This window comes from Leucopleurus acutus (genome assembly GCF_964270905.1).
Source record: "Leucopleurus acutus genome assembly, chromosome: 20".
Lineage (NCBI taxonomy): Eukaryota > Metazoa > Chordata > Mammalia > Artiodactyla > Delphinidae > Leucopleurus > Leucopleurus acutus.
In genome coordinates, this window is record NC_139162.1 from 949,438 (window position 1) to 967,645 (window position 18,208).

The following is an 18,208-nucleotide window of genomic DNA, read 5'->3' on the forward strand; positions in this document are numbered from 1 at the left end:
GGCCGGGTGGTAGGAGGAAGTTGTTGGAAAGTCAGGACGGAATGGCCGTGAGGGAAAGCCGGGCAGGGCTGGGCCCAGATGGTTCCTGTTGAGGAAGCAGTGGGCACAGCTGCACGACTCTTCCTGGCCTGGCCACACTATCACAGCGACACAGCTGGCTGCCTCGCTGCAGACTGCAGGCGACCTCCCCCACCGGCGCGTCCCCAGGCCCGCCCCGCATCACATGAGCCCCTGCGGCCGCCCGCCCCTTCCCCAGGCCAGCGGGCAGCGACTGCTAGAAGGCCCAGAGCGGTCTGGGGGACAGAGACCTCCGGCTCAGAGAAGCCCAGGCTGGCTGAGGCCCCTGTCTTTCCCTCGAGGGCTCACGAGGTCGGGAAGGACGCCCAGGGCCGTGCTCAGGCCCGGCTCCCGCCAGCAGCAGGATTCAGTCTCCTGGACCCACCTCTAGCTCCATGTCCCGTGTGTCCCCCGTGCTGGAGAGTGGGCTCACGGCACCCACCAGCTGCTCAGCGCCTAGGGGTCCCAGGAAGGGCGGCCCAGGTAAGGGGATGGGGCAGGGGGAGGGGCGGCCCGAGCAGGTGGCGAGGCTGTGACACCTCCACGCTGCCGCCTGCCTGGTCCTGTTGACTCACCCCCACCGTCAGCGCGGCCTCCCACCAGGCACAGGCCCGCACAGCTGGGGCAGGTGGCCGGGGAGGACCCGGCAGGTGCCAGGCCGGTGGGCAGGCCCCACCCAGAGGCAGATGCTAGAGGCGGGGGCGGCTCAGTCCTCTAAGAGGGGTGGGCTCTGTCAGCCTCAGGGAGCAGGGCCCCGGAGTCAGCAAGGAAGAAGGTGTGCAAACTGGTGGGGACCCCTACGACTTGGAGGTCGGATGAGGAAACTAAGGCCAGATAGAGAGGGCCTCGCCCAAGGCCCCGGGACAGAGTGATGGTCCAGGACCTGGCCCTGGGCCCCAGTGAGGAGCGGCCCTGCCAGGGCGCCCACCCAGTGGAGCCAGTGCCAGGGAGAAGTGGTCACATGGGGAGGACCTCCTATGGGCTGCTGACTGGGGGGTGCAGGAGGCCGTGGCCCTCCCTGACACCCGACCCCAGCTGCAAGGTCGCCTGCCCGGCTCTCCCAGGACTCGGGAGCCAGCAGGGCTGTAGGCAGGTGGCCCCGCTCCCCAGCCACAGCCACGTGCCCACGGTCCCAGGAGCACAGAGTCCCAAGTCTCACTGCGGAGTGCAAGCACGCCCTGCCACTCACCCTGGCACCCCGACCCCAGACATCCCATCTCCCCTGCGGAGGGACCGCCTCCCCTGGGCAGGTTCCCACCTGCCCCATCCAGGGCCCCGAGGGCCAGCTCCCTGCACAGGCTCTGCCAGGCACTCAGCACATCCAGGACTAGAATCCCGGGTGTGCAAGGCCCGCCTCTCCACACAGTAACGAGCGTGCTGCTGGCTTCTCCCGAGTGTGGGTGATTCAAAGACATCGCCAGGGAGGCACCAGTCACTGGCCTGGGACACGCTCGCCCTGCCCTCGGGCTGGCCAGAGGCTACAGTCCCATCCAGCTCCAGCTGGGCCCCACACAGCTGCCCCTCCTTTCCCAGGGCGGCCCCGCCTGACCCCACTGTTCTGGGACCACTCCCCCCTCCTCACCTGGGGCCGGTCCCTCCTCGTGGCGGCCTCAGTTTCCTCATGTGTCAGGCCCCGTCCTTCTGCCCACTGAAGGGGTCAAGGAGCGGCTTCTCAGAGGGGGGGGAGGGAGGGGGGAGGCAGACGAGACTGCTGGCTGCTGTGTTTGGATGGTGGAGTGCCAGCCCGTGCAAGGGGTTTGAGGCCAGGAGACACGATGGGCCCTCTGCGCGCGTGATGTCTCCTGCGGTGCTGGCCGGGCTGCGGGCCCTTGGAGAAGGTGGTCCGGGTGGGCCTCCGATGCAGGATCCCAGCCGCCCCAATGGGGCACTTCCCACTTGGGAGGCTTTGCCAGGAGGAGGGAAAGCAGTGGCTCGTGCATTTGACTGGGGGCTTGCCTGGGCGCTGGGGTCCAGCCCTGGGACACTGGCTTCTAGGAGCTCACGGCCCATCGTCTCTAAATTCCCTGGCCCCAGGTGATAGGCACAGCCACACATCCTGCTCCCCAGGTCTCCTTACGGGGGCAGATGCTGGGCCGTACTGTGCCAGGCATCCCCACCGGGGGAAGTGGCAGGTGGAGCTGGGCTGGAGGGAGCCCATGGGGGCCGGGGCCCGGGGAGCCTGGGGACTGGGGACGGGCCCGTGGATCAGTGCTGCTCCGTCCTGCAGGCTTCCCACGATCCCGTGAAAACCTTTGAGACCCTAAATGTTAAATAGCGCCCAAACCACAAAAAGAACAGTAAGCAGTATCTTCCGAAGCTGAGCCTGTCCCTCTGGAGAACAAACGTGCGTGAACCCTGCGGCTTCCCTCTTGCTTAGCAGGAGGCGGGGCGGGGCTGAGGGGGGGGCGGCAGAGCTGCTGGTGTGGCCGTGGCAGAGGGTGGGGATCCGTCAGGACCCCACCGTGCGGTGGGGCCGCCGGCAGCAGGTGGGGAGGAACGGCGCTATTTCGTGCTGAGTGTTCACTGCCCTCAGATTTACTAGGTGCCGGGCCTCCTGGCGGCCCAGTGGTTAAAACTCGGTGCTTCGAACATCGTGGTACATGACTCTTTCTGAATTATGGTTTTCTCAGGGTATATGCCCAGCAGTGGGATTGCTGGGTCATATGGTAGTTCTATTTGTAGTTTTTTAAGGAACCTCCATACTGTTCTCCATAGTGGCTGTACCAATTCACATTCCCACCAGCAGTGCAAGAGGGTTCCCTTTTCTCCACACCCTCTCCAACATTTATTGTTTCTAGATTTTGTGATGACGGCCATTCTGACTGGTGTGAGGTGATACCTCATTTGTAGTTTTGATTTGCATTTCTCTAATGATTAGTGATGTTGAGCATCCTTTCATGTGTTTGTTGGCCATCTGTGTATCTTCTTTGGAGAAATGTCTATTTAGGTCTTCTGCCCATTTTTGGATTGGGTTGTTTGTTTTTTTGTTATTGAGCTGCATGAGCTGCTTATAAATTTTGGAGATTAATCCTTTGTCAGTTGCTTGCAGCTCTATTTACAATAGACCGGAGATGGAAACAACCTAAGTGCCCATCATCAGATGAATGGATAAAGAAGATGTGGCACATATATACAATGGAATATTACTCAGCCATAAAAAGAAACGAAATTGAGCTATTTGTAATGAGGTGGATAGACTTAGAGTCTGTCATACAGAGTGAAGTAAGTCAGAAAGAGAAAGACAAATACCGTATGCCAACACATATATATGGAATCTAAGAAAAAAAAATGTCATGAAGAACCTAGGGGTAAGACGGGAATAAAGACACAGACCTACTAGAGAATGGACTTGAGGCTATGGGGAGGGGGAAGGGTAAGCTGTGACAAAGTGAGAGAGTGGCATGGACATATATACACTACCAAACGTAAGGTAGATAGCTAGTGGGAAGCAGCCGCATAGCACAGGGAGATCAGCTCGGTGCTTTGTGACCACCTAGAGGGGTGGGGTAGGGAGGGTGGGAGGGAGGGAGATGCAAGAGGGAAGAGATATGGGAACATATGTATATGTATAGCTGATTCACTTTGCTATAAAGCAGAAACTAACACACCATTGTAAAGCAATTATACTCCAATAAAGATGTAAGAAAACAAAAAACAAAAAACGGTGCTTCCACTGCAGGAGGCCAGGGTTCCGTCCTCGGTCGGGGACTAAGATCCCGCGTGCCGTGCCCAGCGGCCTTAGATTTATTAGGTGCCAATTGTGTGCACTAGAAGCTGGGCTCCCGCAAACAAGAGGTGGGAACCAGGATACCAGCCGGGCTGCCTCAGTCAAAGGAGGTTCGGGGGCAATGCCCCGTGACCACCCCCGGGGGAGAAACTGAGTCAGGCCTGTTAAGTGTCACCTAAGAGGGACAGGTGGGGCCCAGGTGGCAGATTTCCAGGGAGACAGGGAGTGTCCCATCACCGGAGGGTCCAAGCAGAGGCAGCTGGGGCCTTAGGGGGTGTTGGGCGAGATCCCATGGAGAGCGCTGTCCTGGGAGCCTTGGGTCGCCTGGTCCCAGGGGGTGGGGTTCAGAGGTCAGCACTGTCACCAAGTGGGCTTGCCCTCCTTCTCCCCCATCCTCATCCTCCCCCTCCAGCTGCACCCCCCCACCACCACAGGCTCTTCTCTGGAACGTTCTCTGCCTGGAATGCCCTTCCCTGTTGTATTAATTTCCTGGGGCAGCTGTAACAGACCACCGCAAACCAGGTGCCTTACAACAGAAATCTACTCCCTCCCAGCTGTGGAGGCCAGAGGCTGAAATGAAGGGGTCGCAGGACTGGGCGCCCTCCAGAGGCTCTGGGGAAGGGTCGTTCCTGCCTCTTCCAGCTCCAGGGGGCTCCAGGTGTCCTTGGCTGGCGGCCACGTCCTTCCAGTCTCTGTTCCTGTCTTCCCATGGCCTCTCCCCCATGTCTCTGCCTCTTCTCCTCTTCTTATAAGGACAGTTGTCTTTGGATTTAGGGTGACCATTCCAGATGACCAGAGCTCCGACTGTCCCTTCTGCATTCCAGGCAGCAGGGTTGGGGCGAAGGTACCCACAGCCTGCAGCCAGCCACCTCTGTCACAGCCAGGGCCAGGGCTTGGGCACGTGGGCTCCAGCTGCCAGGGGGCCCAGTGGTGCATCCGGGGCCGCGTGGTGCAAAAGGGGAGCCAGGTTATCAGAAGCCCACATGGTCTCCCAACTGCCCACTGCCCCCTTTTTCATTCAGCCGAGGCCCCTGGGACATGCTTTCAGGGCTGTCGGGAGACGGTCAGCTATGGACGCTGGGGAATTCACACAGGGAGGGCCCGGGGCTTCTGGGGTTGGTGTGTGCATGCAAGGACGGCAGAGTCCACAGCCCCTCTCTACGATGCGGGACTGGGGGCAGAGCCCCACGGTGACCATCCATCTGCGTCTCTGTGCAAAGTACTGCAAGTGCTTTGTCATTTGATTTCTTCTGTACCGTCATCCCGCTCAGGATGGCAGTCCTGTCCCTGCTTTGCTCACACTCTGCAGGGCCTTCTCCCCCTCCTCAGGCCTGTCCCCACGTCTTGTTGACCACATGGTGCTGGGGGCTCCTGTGTCAGGGTCATGGCTCAGGGCTGCCAAGCCCCACGTGCTGCTGTGACTGCCATCTCAGAAGAAGATACCGAGGTTCTGAGGGGCACACAGCAGGCGAGAGCAGAGGTGTGATTGAACCCGGCTCTACTGACCCTGCAGGACCGATGGAGTGGGGGCCTATTTTGGGTGGAAAGCGGGCCCTAGACACCCTGCCAGATCAGTTAGTCCTGGCAGGAAACTGCTAGCACGACCGCCGGGCAACGGAGTGTGGACTGTGGGATGAGGAACCACTTACACAGGTCAAACAGAGCAGCCAGGTCAGCACAGGAGTCTGGGGGCTGATACAGCCTAACCTGAGGGGTGAGAGGGGAGTAGGGGAGGGAGCTGAGAGGGGCCAGGAAACGAGTGAAGTGGGCTGAGCCCCGGAGAGTGGACGGCAGGGCAAACACCCATGTCCTCCTTCCCCACCCCACATCTCCTGGGCCTGACTGGTCCCGGGCCAGCCTCTAGGGCACAGAGCAGGGGAGCAGGGGTGCAGCTCTGGGGCAGACGGAGGCTCTGGACTGAGTCCCCATCCCCCCACGTCCTGTGTCAGGACCCAGAACAAGTCTGGGGAGAGAGGATTCCACTCCCCGCCAGGTCCTGGGAAGAGTGGGGCTCCCTAACCCCCCTGCCCCGGGGTAACTGTGGAGCGTTCTTTCCCTGAGACCCGCAGTTTCCATGCTGTCCCTATCGCACAAGCCTGTGGGGCAAGACTTCTGGGGGCAGCCAGCAGGAGGACACCGGCCACCCGTGTCCTCCCCACCCATCAGACAGCAAAACTGAGCCTCAGAAGACAGAGCCGCAGGGCGGGGTGATGCCCAGGGGACAGGGTGCAATCCAGGCCAGCTTCCTGAAGGAAGTGGTCCTGCGGGGGCGGCGGGAGAAGGCAGAGACTTTCACTTCTTGAAGCGTCTTGACTGAGAAGAAAGGCACTGGTGCTAACCTCTCACACCTTCACTTCCGTGACTGCAGTGGAGGAGGGAGAGGCCAGGGCAAAGAGGGCCCTCCCTTGGACTCTGTGATGGGGCCAGAGGTAACGCTGCAGTGGTGCTAATGAAATTCCCATCGTTAAACCCCACCTAGGTCACACTGGTACAGCCAGGGCCGGCAGACACCCTGGGCTGGGCAGTGACCGTCAGAGTGCAGCCCAGGATGGAGGTGGCCTCCGTGGGGACCCCATCCAAAGGTCTTCTGGGGGTGGGGTGGGGAGGGTTGACAGGCTCTTCTTGTGGGGCTCTGGGGAGTCACTTTGTCATTCCGCCGTTTGCAAGAGTGAGCCCAAGAAAAGGCAAGTGAGATCACCTCTAGCCTGTGTGCATGCCCCCGGGGGGGGGGGGCTTCCCCCGCCCCGCGTCCTGTCCCCCCCCTCCCGTGCCTCCCTTACCCTCCCCTCCCCCCGCACACGTGCACTCAGTCCTCCTCTCCTGCTGTTTTCTCCTTCATTTATTGTTCCCTCCTACAAGGGGGCGGCTCAGGGTTACGTACCTCTTCACCATCCGTCTCCCAGGCGTGCTGGCTCCTCTGCCTGCTTGCCATGGCGCACTCAGCGCCCAGAGCTGTGCTGCCGTGGTGCCCGGCACTGGGAGGTGAATGCATCCCGTGTCCAGATGACTTGACCACCCCGCACACAACAAGCCTGCTGACCAGCACAGGGGCTGTGGGGAGTGGCTACGTTGGTCTCCAGATTCTAGATTTGCCATCACAGCCACTGTCAGACAGGACCTGAGGCCCAGAGATGGGGGCAGACTGCCAGGGGTCACACAGCAAGCAGGGCCGGGGCTCAGAGTTGGACGCGGGCCTAGCGGCCCCTCTCAACCCCTCCCAGCCCGAGGGCCTCTCCGTGGGCACCAGGGTCCCCTCCCCTGCAGCCTGAGGCATGGAGGGTACCAGACCACCTGCCCTCCCATCTTCTCTCACCGCGTCCTCTGCAGGGGGACACAGGGCCCAGAGAGGGGATGTGACTGCCAAGGCCACAGGCTGCAGTCACAGGACGCCCCAGGTGGGGTGGTTTATGAAGAGCAGACATTTATTTCTTGCAGAAGAGGAGGCTGGCCACCCAAGGCCAGGGTGCTGGCAGGTTTGCCGTCTGGTGACAGCTCCCTGGTCCGTAGCCCGCTCGCTCCCCACCCTAAACAGCACTTCCGCGAAAGGGCCAGGGAGGGGCTGGGGAGGGCCAGCGGGCCAGAGGGCGACGCTGACTGGAGGAAGGGGCAAGCGCCTCCGGCCATCCCAGCGAGTTCCGTTGCCTTGGAAACACCAACCTGCTGAAGTCCTCCGTCCCAGGCATGGAGGAACAGCCCCCTCTTCCTGCCCCCGTCCCAGCGCCCACTTGGCCACAGGACGCTGGTGGGGCGTTTGTGCCCTCGCCTCCCTGGCCCTGGGGCCTGGGCCAGGGGCCTGGGCATGCACGCACCCCTCCCCCAGCTCCTGAGCCGGCAGGCGGCCCCTCTGCTCTGGGCGGGAGGGCTCAGGTGGCACTGCCAGGAGCTGGGCAATCCTTGGGTGACGAGTGGGTTGTGCGCAGGAGGCCTGCTCCTTGGGCAGCAGAGGCTCCCTGAGCAGGCCATGACCTCGGATGCAGCCCCCGGGGCAGCGACAGTAGCAACACAGGAGGGTCCTCCGAGGTTGTTCCCTAAGAACAGGCTGCAGGCCTTGGACAAGGGGGCAGAGGGGATGGGCCACTCCATTCCAGACGCCTTCCTGGCCCTGGGCACAGCTTCTTCCCAGGAACCCTTCAAAGGCATCATTGGCCTGGCTGTACAGATGAAGACAAATCAGAGGGGTCAGGAAACCTGCCCAAGGTCACACAGCAAGTCACTAGCAGGGCTGGGGCCTCCCTGTCTGCCCAGCGCCCTCCCTGGGAGGAAACGCAGTTGAGGTAGGGCCTCAGGAAAGGGACCGCTTTTGCATCCATCATTCCCCATGTGGGAGCTGCACCCAGCAGCCCAGACCCTTAGCTGAACCCTCTGAGAGCCTACAGTGGGTCTGCTGGCTCTGCACTAGGGAGCCCAAGGCAGGTGCCGTCTGGCGCCCCAGCTGACACCTGGATAGAGCGCTGCCCCAGCTGATGCCCGCAGAGCCACCGCCCGGCCTGGCCCTCGGGGCGAAGCCCTGTGCTGCCTGCTGCTCTGAAACCTTTGGAAGCGTGGGCCGGGCCTGCCCCGGGTTAATACCCCGTGTTGAAGCGCCGGGGCCTTCGGAGGGCCCAGTCCGTGCTGCCGAGGTCTCGAGGAGGGTGTGGCCTCCGGGTGTGGCTTTCACTCCACGTGTGCAGAAACGGGTCCCTTCCTGAGAGGAAGCAGCGTCCGGCCACCTGCTCCGTGGGGCTCACAGCCTAGAGGGGCCGGGGTACGAAGGCGCACACGTCAGGGGGCAGAGGGTGAGGCCTTGCAGGTGGCCCGTCCTCGCCCTAGAGACATGGCCCGTGTCCAAGCTGCCCTGGGCCTAGGCAGGGGGGGCACCCGAGGGCCTGGCCCTCACGCTGGCCATGTCCCTTCCCTGGGCCTCTGGAGCTTCACAGACACTGCAGGGGAGGGACATGAGGTGCAGGGCCAGGAGACCCGAGAGGGACGGGAGGGGTCTGCGTAGCCTGGCTTCCCCGATCTCAGTTTGCTTGTGGCAAGGGCAGCCGGTTGGACCAGATCATGGCCGGGAGGGGAGGGCTGGGCTGGAAGCCAGCTCCACCACTCACCCCGGGACCCAGCAGGACTGTCGCCTCGTCTGTGACATGGGGGTGGCATCCAGCCCCCGAGACGCTCGGATCCTGGCTGCGACCCCCTGCCTGCACCCGCTCCCCGGCCAAGGGCCCTCGCAGGGGTGAAGAGGGAGCCCCGTGGAAGGAACTGGGGATTCACCCGCCCTCGGACTCCCAGCGCTTCCTACTTCCCTCCCAAATTGGGGTGCATTTTGAGTGAGTGGAAAGCCCCGACCTCACAGGGCCTGGGAGGGGGCAGCGCAGTAGGAGGGGAGACAGTCAAGAGGGGTGCTGGGACCCTCGCACCTCAGGCCAACTTCAGAAACGGGTCCCCTCTGCTGAGCTCCGGGACTGGGGCGGCAGGGGTCTTCCCACAGCTGGGTCCTCTTATTAAGAGAAAAGATCTAAGGTTCCAGCCTCGCTCTGGGCAGAGTGGCCGGCTCGGACACGGGACCACAACACCCAGACCCTGGAGCTCAGAGAGGTCACAGTTTGCCGAGGGGTACCTGGGCCTACCTCCCCAGGACGCTGCCTGCGGCCGCCAGCCCCCTACTGCTGGCCGCACGCCCACTCCTGCCTCAGGGCCTCAGGACAGGAGACATCCTCCCCCTGGAGGCTCAGGGCACCCGGCCCCTGCCTCTCCCTTCCTGTTTCTCAGGAGGGGGGTATTGCCTTGATGTACCCCCAGCCCTGGATAGATGGACACGCAGACATCAGACTCGTTCCCACCCCTCCACCACCACAGCGTTTTCTAGACCCAGGGTCAGGACCCGACATCCTAAAAGCAGGTGACAAAAAATGCAAGTCAGAACAGTATCGCTCCCATTCATGGCCCCCAGGTGTCCCACCCTGAAGTCCTCCGGGGCTCAGGAGGCCGGCTGAGAGGCTCTGCTTGGCCCTGGCCCCTCAATCGGGGCTTCCTAGTCTGCGGTGCAAGGGGCTGTCCCCACCTGGGGGGCTCTCCGGGCGGGGGCTGCCACCCGGAGCTGCAGGGCAGAGAGCACAGCTGGCTCGAGGGGAGATGGGAGCAGGCGGCTTCCTGTGGAAACCGAAACTGCCAGGTGCTTCCCTCCCTCCCGCAGGGACCGAGACAGCTGGACCCGGTCCTGCAGCCCTGCCCCGCTGAGCTGCCTCTCCTTCAGGCAAATGCCCGAGGTCCAGACTGTGCTTCTCACCCGTCACCGCGACAACTGGGCCTCAGGTCACCACCTGCCCCTCACCCTCAGCCCAGAAGAGGCCCAGCGGCCCCGAGGCTCTGCCACCCCCTGGGGCTGCCCGTCCAGCCTGAGCCACCCTGGCGCGGATTTCAAAGTCTTTGGGCAAAAGCAGGATGTGAAATACCTGAGTAATCTTTAACTTGAATACACGCGAGGATGATGATGTTCCAGATAGATCAGATTTACCAGGACACAGCAATAAAGCCAGTTGCCCTGGCTGCCAGAATAGGAAACACTTCGCCCGCGGCTCGTGTCCATTTCCTACTGGACGGACTGCTGAGCCCACAGGAAGCAGGAGACAGAAGGGGCAGGTCTGGTCGTTGCCCGCAGCTGGGCCTCCGACGCGCCGCCTGCTCCTAGCATCCCGTTGTCTCCTGGCCCACCTTTCATTTAAATCGTGAAAGAATTCGCCCGGGCCAGGAAAACCCCACCCCAAGTCAGACGGGCGAGCTGAGGCTCCGCTCCGGAGTCTGCTCCCCCATCACCACTTCTTCTTAAAAAGGAATCGTTATAGATCCAGTGCCCCCTGCCCATGCTGCAGCAGCAAGACGGGATCAGAAATCCCTGAAAGCCAGGCTGCTGGGCCTGGACCCAGCTCAGGGTGCCCTGCGAGGTCCCCAAACTCGGACCCACGTCGTCATGTGTAAAATACGGACGGTGTCACACGTCAGCCCTGGGAGCCGCCCACCTGTGGAACCGTCCAAAGGCCTGTTTTTATCTGTGTGTGTCTTTCCCAGGTACATTGCGATGTTCTGTTTTAAATTGTTACATAGGAGTATCACGTTCTGCGCATCTTTTGCAATTTTCTGTTTTCTCTCCACGATGATACATAACACTGGATCCGTGCAGGCGCTGCCTGCGTTGCCCTGCGGCCCCATGAGTCCCCACGGGCCCAGGCAGTGGGAGGGTAGGACCTCAAGGAGACCCCACCTGGCTCCCGTTGAGAAAGACCTTTCGACAGCCACGTGTCCAGAGTCATGTGGGGTGTTTCTGGAGGTCATGAAATCTCCCTATGGCTCCTGGGGAGGCCCAGTTCACTGAAACTAGTGTGGGCGGGGGTGAGGCACTGGCACCTGGGCGGGCCTCAGCTCGACCTAGTCCGACCCTTTCTGAACGTGGACTCAGCGTCATCCCGGGTGAGGCTGTGGTGGGGAGTCCAGCTGTGACGAGCAGGGGGAGAGGCCAGTCGGTGTGTGGCCCCCTCGCTCTGCACCATCCCCTCCCTGACTCTAGCCCCGCTCCAGACCTTTGACATGAGGCCTGGGTGGTGGAAAGTCCTGGCGTGTGTGGGCCAGCGGGCCGGAGGCCTCCAAGCTGGGAAACCCCGCTCCTCTCCAGAAAGCCAGAAACGGGGCTCTCAGCAGCCCCTCCACGATGCTAGAAGGAAGAGGTGGCTGAGGGGACTTTTGTGCCTGCCTGTTGGCTGCCTGAGCCTCCACCCCTGCCCCCGGTCCCCTCCCCCCCGCACAGCACTGCACAGAGGGGGCCTCGGCCTGTCCTGGAGGGGTCAGGAGACTGAGCTGCTGAGCACACATCCCCGTCCACCCCTCAGCGAGGCCAGGAACGTGTGACAGGCGGCACTGGCTGCAGAGGGTGGGCAGCTGGGCTGGTGCAGGCAGGACGGGGTCAGAGCAGCCGGATTGGGGCCCGGGGGGCCTGGCGGGGGCTGCTGTAATAATAGTGGCGTGTCACCGAGCTCTCCCTGCTCCCTGGAGGGAGAGCTCCTGCAGCCCCGACACCGTGGCTGGTGGGAAACGGGCCTGCCATGTGCTGGCTGCCAGGGCCTACCCTCCAAGCCAGTGGCTCAGGGGATTTTTATTACTTTTGGCTGGCATGTCCCCTAAAATTTTTTTGAAAAATCAAACCCCCTTTAAGGTGATATTTCTTACAAAGCGGCCTTCCTGCGCTCAGTCACACCTGACCCTGGGCTGCTGCCTTTTGGTGGATAACAGTGGCCCGGGGCCACTAGAGAAGTTTTGGAAGGTGACAGTTAGCTGGCCACAAGAAGGGCTGACCTTAACATCCCCCGTGAGACATTCGGAGTGAGCAGTGCACAGAGGCACTCGCCAGTTTCCCAGACTCCCCACCCTGCAGGCACCCTGCCTGCTCGGTAGGAAACAGGCCTTGAGCCCCAGGTGGGCATCGTGCTGCAAATGTTACTGAACTGAACTTGGGTCTGCTTGCCCGTGCGCAGCAGAGCTGATCTCCTGATACTGCGCTGTGATGAAGGAAAGTACAGCGTTTATTACAGGTGCCAAGCAAGGAGAATGGGCAGCTCATGTTCAAAAGACCCGAACGCCCCCATGACTTTCAGGGAAGGGGTTTTAAAGGTCGTGTGAGGGAGGGCGATGCAGGGGGTCTGAGTAGCTCATGCACAATTCTTGTACTGGTTGGCATCAAGGTGAAATGTCGAGCACCACCAACCTTCTGATTGCAACCGGTCTGGGGTCTATGTGCTTGTGGTCATCAGTTTTCACCTCGTGGGGGTCGGCTTCCTGTAAAAACAACTTAGGAATGTGCATCAGGCCTTTATCCGGATCTTTCAGGGGACTGGGAGTTCAGTGATTCTGCTCTGTGGCTGGTTTAGAGTCTAAACTATAACCAATTTCCTGCCCAACGAGTATTCTTTGTTTCTACATCTTCACATTTTGTCATCATTCACTCTTTTTTTAAATTTATTTATTTATTTATTTATTTATTTATTTATGGCCGCGTTGGGTCTTCGTTGCTGTGTGCGGGCTTTCTCTAGTTGCGGCGAGCGGGCGCTACCCTTCGTTTTGGTGCGCGGGCTTCTCATGGCAGTTCCTCTTGTTGCGGAGCACAGGCTCTAGGTGCGCGGGCTTCAGTAGTTGTGCTCACGGGCTCTAGAGCGCAGGCTCAGCAGCCGTGGTGCACAGGCTTAGTTGCTCCACGGCACATGGGATCCTCCCAGACCAGGGATCGAACCCGTGTCCCCCGCATTGACGGGCAAATTCTTAACCACTGCGCCGCCAAGGAAGTCCCTGTAATCATTCACTCTTGAGCCAGGCTTTTGAGGCTTGGGCAGGTCTGGGAAAGTAAAGCAAAAGCCTTTTACTTTAATGGACAGGGACAAAGGGGCCTGTATATGGGTTCACAGATATCCTTCTAAACCAATGGGGGACATAGGACTGTGGGTGATGGTGGTGATGGGCCAGTTCAAAACATCTAGACATTGTGGTTTAAACAGTCAAAGGTCAAGTGGTCCAGCGTATCGTATATTTTATGTTGCACACGTGCTTGGGACCTATTTTCATGACAGCCCTGAGGCTGCAGGTTTAGCACCTTGACTCGTGGAATGTTGCCACAAAACCAAATTGTCAGGACCCAGACGGACACTGTCAGCTTTAATTCAAATAAGCATGTTATTAATGACTCAACTGGCTCACTTTGGAATTCCACTTCTGGTGTAAGTGGATGGATGGCAGATGGATGGGTGTGGGTGGGTGGATGAATAGATGGACAGGGAGAAAAGAAAGAAAGCAGGAAGGCAGGAAGGTAAGTTAAAGCAAACCTCTCAAAAAGCTATAAACATGATTCTTCTATGAAGGTGTAGCAAGCACGTGTCAGAGACATGTCTCCCTCATTGCTGAGGTAGCCAGCCAGGTGGCAAAGGCGACTCAAGGGAGGACACAGCAATTTTCCATCCCAAAAAGAGAGAACGCCGCCCCGAGACCCCTAAGCACAGTCATGAAGCACAATCTTCTCTACTGAGCAGAAACGGTCTGCAACTTGTCTGTTTCCTGCGAGTTAACACCTAACTTACAGCGTCTGGGACCCAATCAGCATCAACAGAAAGACACCCAGGCATGTTCCGGGAGGCCCACTTACCTTGGCAGCCTGGCTGGACATGAGGACACGGGTGGCCCTCTGCCTTGTCACTCATTTGGGACAGGTGTTTCCATCGACGAAGGCAGGGGAGGCCCGGAGACTTGCTGGGTCTTTATACCCTGAGGCAAAGCACTGAGATGGGTTCAGCCTGCAGGAGAGAAGGAGGGTCAGGAAAGGAGAGGAGGGAAGAACGGGCAGACCACAGGCCTCGTTTCCTGCTGGAACCATCCGGAAGTTGAGGACCCCAGGATTCCTTCAAGCTCTCTTGCCCAGCTACCTGGAGAGTCTTGGCACAGGCCTGTTAGGAAGACCCTGGCACAGACCAGAGCAGCCTGCCCGCCGCACTGGCCAGGGCTCGGGGGGCCGGAAGGCTCTTGGTTCTCTTTTGTTGGAAGACAGAACCCCTCTTCTTTCTGCAGGTACTGCTGCAAGCCAACTGCCCCCCTCACGGTGAGAGATGGGGACCCCTCCAACCTCTGTGCGGGGGCCGGGCCTCGACCCCAGTCCTGCTGCCGCCCCCGCCTCACCTCCTGCCGGCTCCCTGCCCGTGGGGCCCGAGCTGTACTTTCTGGATCATCAGGGGGCTGTCCTCTCCAGGGTCTGCGGTTCTCCTGGTCATTCCCCCCAGAACAGAGCATGGCGCATCAGGTGCTGGAGAAACGTCAGCTGAGAGAGAGAATCTGGAGAATGGCTGAGTGGCTAGAAGCTTGGATGGACCCTGGAAAGATACTCACTGAAAGAAGCCGGACCCAAAAGGCTGTGTATTATACGACGCCACTCGCACGAAAGGTCCACAAGAGGCCACTCCACAGGGATGGACAGCAGATTCGGGGGTGCCAGGGGCTGGGCCAGGGGCCGTGCTTCCCGTTGTAACGTCAGGCTCTTCGGACGCCTGCACTGGGGGGTGCCAAGCGCCCCCAGGACCAAAGGAGATGCTGAGAGTAACCACGCTCCTCGGGACCCAGTGAACGCCACCGCTGACACGTGGGTCCTGGGAACCCAGACATGTTGCAGTCCTTTCACGTAAACGTTTGGGTGATTGGCCCACTGGCTGGCCTCGCTGCAGGGCACCCAGGAGCCTGCACCCCTCACAGCTTGCGGCAGGAGTGGCTAATCAATTGCTGCGCCTTTCTGCATCCTTCACAGCACGGTGCTCCTGGGACCAGTCCTGGCCGGTGGTCGCACACTGTTCGTGGGGAGCTACTGTCCCCCATCCCCGGCTGGTACTTTTGTCAAATGGAATTAAAATGTCACGACGGCATCCAACTGGAGCAGAAGCTTCCACCAACACCGACCGTCGCTTTCTGCACGACTCTTGTCTTTGGACCACTCTTAGCTCGATTGCTTTGTCCTGGGCGGCGAGTCACATGGCTCTCCTGAGTCTCCTTTGTGCATCGTTAAGGCAGGGTTTAGGAAGCCCTAGAGGCCCCGGAGAAGGAGGACACAGCCTGTGCTCCACCGCTTGATCAGGACGAGACCTCGGACGAGATGTGCAACCTCTCTGGGTTCTGTTACTTCATCCATGAAAGTTCACGTTTCAGATAAACACTATTTTAGTATAAGTATGTCCCAAATACTGCCTGGGACACACTCGTACGGAAAATTATTCACTGCTTATCTGAAATTGAAATTTAACCGAGCATCTGTATTTTTGTTTCCTAAGTCTGGCAACCCCATCCATGAAGGATTCGAACCCTGTCTCCAAAAGGATTGTGTCCAGCTGCGAATAGCAGGAAACCTAACAGCAGTAGGACAGCGTTTGTGTGTCTTTGTCCTCGTAACAGAAACTCAGAGGCAGGCCGTGGAGGCTGGTCAGCCGTCCGGGACACAGGCTAGTTTACTCTTTCTATCCTACCTCCTTTTACTTGTGGCTTCCTAGCTGCAAAGTGGCTGTGTCACTTCCAGGCATCACATCTGCCTCCCGAGCAGGAAGAAAGAGGAAAAGAGAAGGTGCAGAGGACAAAAACTGGACCAGCCCCTTCTATAAAGAGAGCAAGCCTTCTGTAGAAGCCCCCGTCGGCAGACTCCTGGTTACGCCCAGGATGGGGGGTCCGGTCCCCACCTCTGAAGCTCCTTCCCAAACCAGGACTTTCTGGCTTCGAATTTCACAAGTTCTCTGCTGTTTTCAAAAAACCTCAGCGCCCAAGGTCCATCCACCCGGCCACGGCCCCATGGGGCCATTTCACAAGTGGCCATCCCCGCTGAACTTGGAGGGGGAGGGGGAGACCGCACTGTCCAAAACCCGGGCTGGGAAATCACTGCTCTCCTGCCTTGTCTGCAGGGCCTCCTGAGCTCAGGCGGTGGGAGCTGGGACGGGGACCCGAAGGCTCTGCTCTCATGTCTGCAGGCATCTATCCCTCCGAGGGGCCGACGGACTCATCTTCGCGGGAAATTGACTGGTCTTTTTATTTTATTTTATTTTAATTTTTTTAAGTCTTTATTGAATTTGTTACAATATTGCTTCTGTTTTATGTGTTTTGGTTTTTTGGCCATAAAACATGTGGGATCCTAGCTCCCTGACCAGGGATCAAAGCTGTCCCCCGCGCAGTGGAAGGCGAAGTCTTAACCATTGAACCACCAGGGAAGTCCCTTGACTGGTCTTTTTAAACAAAGATCCAGCCTTTCCCCACCAGGGTCCTGGACACCAGCGTTTCCCTCTCCCCATTTTCTCTCCATCACTTTTCCAAGCAGCTGGGAGGAAAGAGGAGGCTCCGAACATCCCTGGGACCCTTCTCCTCTAGTCCCCTCTCCTGCTCTCAGTTTCCCTCCGTCTTGCTCCCTGTCCTGGCCTCTGCCGGTCACAGCCTCGTGTCCACCGACTTCCAGAGCATCTCTCCTGCGCCTGAGCTAGACAGGGGCAGCATGTCCACGCTCCTCCTGCCTCTGTCCTCACCTTCCCTTCGAGACCTCCGGGCCCCTGGAGCTGGGGGCTGCCGTCCCATGACGACCCCCCCCCAGGGGACTGCCCCAGCCCACGAGCCTCCCCTCAGGCCCCTCCGCACAAACCCACGTCAACTGCCAGGGTGGCGCTGAGCCCGCTGCCCCGAAGGGGAGGCGGCCGTACCCCTCAGAGCCCGTCAGTGGTCACAGCACCTGCTGTGTGCCCTTGACGCCCTGCACAGAGCCTCTCCCCACCCCCTTTATCAATGGGGAAGGGTGGGCCCCCCTCGTGCTCTGGTCCTCCAGGGCCTGCTGGAACTCAGACGCCAGGAGGACCTCGTGTCCCCAGCCCTGGGTGCTGCCGGGAGCAGCTCTCAGCTCACAAATGAGCACCTGGCGGGGCCGGGGGTGGTGGGGCTCAGAGAGGAGCCCAGTGGGCCCGGGGGTCTGCAGAGCCCCTCCAAGGGCAGCAGCGGGCGGTGGGACCCCCCGCACTGGGCTGTCCGCCTGCCCCAGGCCTTGGTCTCTGATCTGGGGACGGAACTTCTCCCTCTCCTCTCGCGGGCTCCTTCCACCAAAGTGCGTGATGCCTAAGGGCACTGGAAACATGAGCGTCTCCACGTCAGAATCCTTTCTTTGCCGCCTCCGCCGCCTCACCCTGATTCCCCCAAATAAAACTTCTCCTTTCCCTCCACGAGCAGATCAGTTCCCCATTCGCCGTGACCACACCACCCTCAACTTCTGCCCGGAGTTTCAGGTTCTGAGAGTTATTTTAGGTCTTCCTCCTACGTGCCTGCCTCTCCGGACAGCCCGGCCGCCCTGACCTGCCTTCCCCGAGCCTCCAGACCCACGGCGGCCTGGCTGAGGGGGCTCGGCCCCCGCCCTCCGCCCTCCGCCGGCCCCTTGTCCCTAGGAGCCGGGGCGGTGCGTGCTGTTCAGAAGGTGCCTCAGTTCTGGGTCTGCTTTGATTCAGCTTTCTTGAGATAACTCACAGAGCATACAATTCACTCATGTAACATGTCCAATTTCAGTGGTTTTTAGTCTGTTCACAGAGCTGTGCAACCGTCATCACTGCCTAATTTTAGAACACGTTCATCTCTCCTAAAAGAAACCCTGTGCCCCTTAGCAGTCCCACCCCACCCTGCCCTGGTCTCTTCCTGTCCCCTGGACCTGCCAGCTCCGGCTGGTTCACATAAGTGGGATCGTGTGAAACGCAGCCTTTGTGTCTGGCCTCTTACTCAGCGTGATGTTTTCAAGGCGCATCCACGTTGTGGCACGAATTAAGACCTCATTTCTCTTTCTGGCGAATCATATTGCATCGTTTGGACTGTGAGGCAGCCTGGGGGAAACCCAGCCCCACCACCTACAGCTGTGGGTCTCAGCGAGTG

At 59.9% G+C, this 18,208-nt stretch overlaps 1 protein-coding gene across 1 annotated transcript in view; it reads left to right on the top strand.

Moving 5' to 3' along the window:
• Window positions 1-497: 497 nt before the first annotated feature.
• Window positions 498-18,208, top strand: part of CBFA2T3 (CBFA2/RUNX1 partner transcriptional co-repressor 3) — a gene marked incomplete at both ends in the record, with an annotated part of 81,182 nt that continues 63,471 nt past the window's right edge. The window contains one exon of the mRNA XM_082862101.1: window positions 498-540. The remainder of the gene's footprint in view (window positions 541-18,208) is intronic.